The sequence below is a fragment of the Cucumis melo genome, chromosome 1 (genome assembly GCF_025177605.1).
Source record: "Cucumis melo cultivar AY chromosome 1, USDA_Cmelo_AY_1.0, whole genome shotgun sequence".
Taxonomy (NCBI): domain Eukaryota; kingdom Viridiplantae; phylum Streptophyta; class Magnoliopsida; order Cucurbitales; family Cucurbitaceae; genus Cucumis; species Cucumis melo.
Window position 1 is genome coordinate 25,186,382 of NC_066857.1, and position 6,381 is coordinate 25,192,762.

The window sequence follows — 6,381 nt, forward strand, 5'->3', positions numbered from 1 at the left end:
TCCTCGCGATGGAATGGTCTTCTTCCTCTTGCGATTTCTTTCATATTCTTCCTCCTGCGATTTCTTTCATCGTCTTTCTTCTTTTCCTCTCCTTTTTTTCTGCGATTTCTTTCCATAATCTTTCTTATTTTTCAATTCTTTTTTTCTTTTTTTTTTTGATTTTGCGATTTATTTTAATGTATATTCTTCTTTTTTTTATTCTTTTTATATCATTTAATATTTTATTCGTATTTCTTCTTTTCTGATTCTTTTTTACGTCGTTTAATCTTTCCATCGTATTTCTTATTTTTCTTTTTTTTTTCTCTCTTGTAATTTCTTTCTATTATCTTTCTTATTTTCCTCTTCTTTTTTTACATCGTTTCAATTTGGATAACCAAATCTAAACGACCGTATACAAAAAATAGCAAATCTAAAAAATCGTGTATAAAAAATCTTGAAAAAATCATTCAGATTGGAGTAGCCAAATGTAAACGATGGTGTAAAAAAAAATAAATCATCGGTAGACAAATCTAAACGTTCGTGTACCAAAAGAATTTAAAAAATCATTTAACAAAATCTAAACGATCGTGTAAACAAATCTAAACGATCGTGTAGTAAAAAAATTTTAAAAAATCGTTTAGCCAAATCTAAACGATCGTGTACCAAGATTTGAAAAAAAAAATCGTTTAGATTTGGGGCCCAAATCTAAACGATTAAATCTAAATGATCGTGTAACCAAATTAAACGATCGTGTAACAAAAATAAACTATAGAATTGAAAAAATAAATCGTAGCCATATCTAAACGATCGTGTACTAAATAATAGCCAAATCCAAATCTAAACGATCGTGTAACCAAATTTAAACATAACCAAATTAAACGATCATGTAACAAAATTAAACAATAGAATTGAAAAATAAATTGTAGCCATATTTAAACGATCGTGTACCAAACAATAGCCAAATCTAAACGATCGCAAATATATTAAGCGCGTGTTGTTGACGGCGTAGTTGACGGGACATTTTTTGTATTTTATACGGTAGGTCTCTAGGTTTTTTCTATTTTCGGAATTGTTCTATACAGTGTAAAATTTTGCTGCTTTTTTATATTTTTGAAAAAACCCATTTTTTGTTTTGTTTTTGGTTTTTTTTTTCTTTTGTCTTTTTTAATTCTCTTTAGTGACTTACATGTTTAAAATAAGGTGCTATTATATTAAATCATCGTATCTTAGGGTTTGAAAACTACCTTTTATTTTTAGTGATTATAATAAATAGCAATTTTAAGAATGATAATTAAGTGTATAGCAACATTTTAAAAGAATTATAAATATAACAAAGTCTATCAGTGATATACCAATGCTGTCAACATGGTCTATCAGTTGATAGACTTTAAGGATTTTACTATATTTTTAATTTTTTAAAATATTGTTATATATGTTCATATTTTGAACTTAATTATTGTATTTGCAACTATTCCTTTGTTTTCTACATGTCAATGATATTGTATTGATTATCGTAATTTAATAATTTCTCCAATTTTTTCATTAGTCAATTTGACTATCTCGAAGACTCGTAATAATTTTTAAACTCAAAGAACTAAAATGTTGGTTGTTAACAACTTGGAGGCCAAATTTGATTGATAGGTACAGATATACATATGTGTAGATATATACATAATATCAGTTTATTTTAATTTTAAGTTTGCATATTAGTGTAAGAAGAAAATGTCACTTTCAAATTAGTTAAAGTAAGAAGTATGAAATTTTATTTTAAAACTAAACCAAGATTTAAAGCAAAAAAGTTACTGTAAATGTTAAAACTGTTTGAAAGTTTTACAAAACATAAAAAAAATTATAGAATATGTCAATGAACTTTTTTCTGTATCTATCTATCACGCCCTGTCCCAAAAGTCACTTTATAAGACTAGTAGGGACGTGCCGTCTAGATATTCAATGCATCACACCCAGTAAGCAAAAATAAATGCATACATAATAGTAAAATGTGGAAATTGACATAGATGAAACAAGAAAACTTCATTGATGATTAAACCATGAAAATACATTTAAGTTCTGGTACACAAGTTTTTCAAAAAAATTAAGTACACACTCAAAACCTGCAACTTGACTTTTCTCGCCTAACTCTACATGCTATGCAAGGTAATAATGGTCACTACCAAATGATGCGATTATAGGGGCACAACAAGCAATCCAAGTTCAACGCAGAATGTCCTTCGCTATTTGGGGGAGGGAGATAAAACAAAACATTGAAAGATTAGGCAAAAACATCTAGTGAGTGAAACCTTTTCTCATCACCTTTTACTCATAAAAATTACCTCAATGCGCCATAAAATTTTGGCCAAATCAAACGGTGTAAACAACATTTAGTATCATCAAGAGATTGCTTTTAAACTCAAATCATTTATAAACTACTTATCATAATGCTAAAGGAATACGTAACATTTCAGTTATTTCGTCGCAATTCATATCACATCGTATGCATTTCACATACACATGGTCATTTCGTATAACCAATTTGCATATTCATTTACATCTTATTACCCTTCCTCAGCTCAAATATTTACCATACTCTTATGTCAAGTTGTGGCTACGTAGAGTAACCTCGACGTATTAGCAAGTTTCATCAATTCTACTATGCAGAACACATCTTTCAATGCCATATCAAACAGCAAGCAATGCGCATCCTATACCATATCACACAGCAAAAATAAGGCATCCTACTCAAGATCACATTAGACTCTAATATAAACTCAATGCAATTATGTGATGCAACTCAATAAACTAAAAAAGAACAATAACCTGATAAAAACATTTACAGCTAGTGTTCAATACCAAGCGTGCAATAGTCTACGATACTAACACTCACTACCCATACTTATTTACGAAATCCAACTTATATGGCTATACAAACTCTTATGCCAACTCGACACATGTACTGAAAATAGAACTGGAAACTTCTAGCAGATTATGATTGTGTATCAGGCACAGGGAGCACAATCGGTACTTGAAAAGTGAGAAAACATTTAGAAATAGTGAGCTATTAAGCCTAGTGAGTGACTGGTTTATAAGGTCGATATTCTTGTAAACCAACAAGTGATAAACTTCCAAATATATAGATAAATCTGTAAAGCAAAGCAAACTCATGATTTTAATGTAAACAACTTTCTCATATATTCAACAAGTACATTTGTAAATCTCTAACAAGGTATTTCATGTTTCTAGAATTGTATAACTAACATGATAACTTAGTTACGTTGTGTAAGACACGCCCAATACAACCAACGTTTATTAGCTCTAGATGTAGTGAGATTCGCTTAGCACTCCCAACATCTTTGTCGTAGTGGGGCTCGTGCACCTAGTACTCAAACATCATCATTATCACGGAGTACACTCAACGTCAACATCGAAATATAATTTGTATGACACGATATCATATAGCCTCAGGCTCAATATCACAATCATATAGTCAGTTAAAATATCAAAAATCATGACAATATTAAAACATGTATGTTTATATATTTGTTGCTTAAAACTCAGACTTACTCAACTTGTTCATAAAAAACTGAAAAATCTTTAAGTAAATACTTGTCATAAATTATGCTTTACTTAAGTCCAAATCGTCTCAAATACTTTTCAGAAACTCAACAGTCACATACTAATATATAAATCTCATTAAGAAATTTAAAATTGAAACTTATTTTTGAAAACTATACTAGAAATCATGTTTTGTTCATCCAAGCATATATAACATTTAAACTTAAATAAACAGGTTTAAAAATCTATTTTTGAAACTTGTCTTGTCACTCACAGTCTTGGCTAAATCCTTAGTTTTGTAGACTCGACCTATTTCCTCTTGACCCAACAAACAAATCATAATTGGGTATTAGAACCCTCAATATTCTTGTTCTTTTGCGTACTTAATATGACGTACTAAAAATGTCATACATAAATCCAACTTAAAAAAACAAAAACCAAACTGATTTCCAACTTAAAAAACAAAACCAAACTTTCTCAATTTTACCCATATATAAATTTTAATTCATATTCAAAGACCTAACTTTAGAAGTTCGTATCTCATTCGTTCCTTAACCAAAATAAGTCTGTTTTATATTATACTCTTTATTTTCAAGTTCTATACAACTTATTTGAAGGAGTAAAGACCAAATGTAGGTTTTCTCAGAAATTTCCCGAAGCAGGAACTACTCAAATTTCATGATTCCAAAAACCCTTTTGTCTTCTACCTAAAAATTCAACAACTTCCAATCTGATTTAACTTAAATGATCTTCATGAAAGTTGTAGACAATTGAATAAACTTTCCAACCATACTAAATATAACTTCTAATTTCACTTGAACAATTCAAACTACTCAAAACATAGAACTTATTCAAATTCGCATGCAGAGAAATAAGTTGTATTATCCTTCAATTTTCATTAATTGAGAAAGTGATAGACATGTTGGGTTTTATGTCTTCATAAAACTCGTAGATAGTAAATATAATTCATTGACCGTTATTGTTATTATAATTTCAATAAGTGTTATCGATTAAATTATTAGTTTTGTCTTAATAACCTAAATCCAATAAACTAACATCCTAAGCTATTTTATGAGTCTTGAACAGTATGTAGAGACATACATGGATCAATGTTCGAGATACAACTTAAAGGGTCTATAGTATAGGGATGATATTGTGTACCTTATCTTGGTAACACTATTGATACGGTTCACTTTGTATTCGATACAAACGCAATGATCCAATGCATTTATGGAGGTGACATGCGAGTGAGGGTATTCTGTGCAATGAGTTTGCATAAGACCGAACCGTGAAATAGTAACCACTAGATGTTACTAGTTAGGTTTCTATTTCATTAGGATGACTTAGGTAGCCTAGTCCTAATCCTTAGTGTATTATGAACTCATGTTCGCGAGGGATTGTCCTTTGATTTGTACGGATGAGAGTGGTCATATTACCGACTCAATATGCTTATCATTTTGGGAACAAGATCGAGTGGGAAGCTGGAAATATAATCACACAATATGAAATTCACTCTTTCCCGACTTTAGAGTAAGTAGATAAGTGTTCCCTTAAATGGTGTCTTCGAAACTTGAACAAAGGGCCCCACCCTCCTATGACACGAAATGGGTTTCTGTTTAGTGGTTGGACCTTAAACGAGTTGTTCATTAGAGGAGCACTGATATTTAAGGACTAGAAGTAACTTAGGGGTAAAATGGTAATTTTACCTAGCTGGTGTTACGAACACTTGTGAAAGACTAACTTACAGGTATTGGTCTATATCCATGGACACATAAATATATCTACAGTGAGAAAAGTTCAGTTGTGAGTCTTTAGTGGAGTGTACACACATTTAAGGAATATTGATTAATATGGTTAATGAGTTTAGCCAATTAATTTCATATCGTTGTAGCTTTTGATATGTAGGTCCATTAGGTCCCCTTCCTAGCTCGTAAAGGGTAATACAATTTATTTATATTGGTTGTAGTTTGAAATATTCAAATCTACTTTGATTTCAAATTAATTTATGAGAAAATAAAATATTCGAATAAGTTCAAATATTAATTTAATGTAAATTATATTCATATTAAAATTATAGGTTAAAATTTAATGTGTATATGATTCACATTAAAATCATAGATTATGAGAGAAATTTATATTTGAATATGATTCGAATTTGGATTAAATTACATATGTGATATTTAATTTAACAATTAATTAATTAATAATTTAGTTTAATTTTATTTAATTACATTAAAACTATATGTCATGTGAGAGATACTCCTTTAAATATAATTTAATTTAAATATCAATTAAAAATGATTTAATCAACGATTAATTTAATTAGTTAAATCAATAGAGAATGTGAGCAGTTTTCCCACATTCCTCGTTTTACTCTCCAACTTCCCTTTAAGAAGAGGAAGATACCGGTATGTGAGAACAGAGTTGTTAAGTGGTTCCCACAAACCAAATAACCGAGAAGAAAATTATCTCTTTGAATTCCCTCATTCCAATTAGTTCCCACAAACCAAATAACCGAGAGAATAGGAAGGTTTCTAAGTATCTAAGTAGTGGTGTCTCCTCCTCTTCTCCGTAACGTAATTTGTTTCATCCTTAACCATAATAGAAATTAGTTTCTGTATATTTTTTGCCAATGTACTGGTATTTTTAGGTTCATATTTAAATTGAGTTAAAGTATCTGTTAATTTTTAGGTTTCCATTTCACTAGAGTGAGCGAGAGCGAGACGAGCATGATGCTTTTCTGCATGTGCAATAGAGTATTTTGGTAATTTCACCCGAATTTGACATCACTAAAAGATCATTTGACATTTTTTTTCAAAATCTGGGTCATTTAACATTTTTCTCCTCAATTTT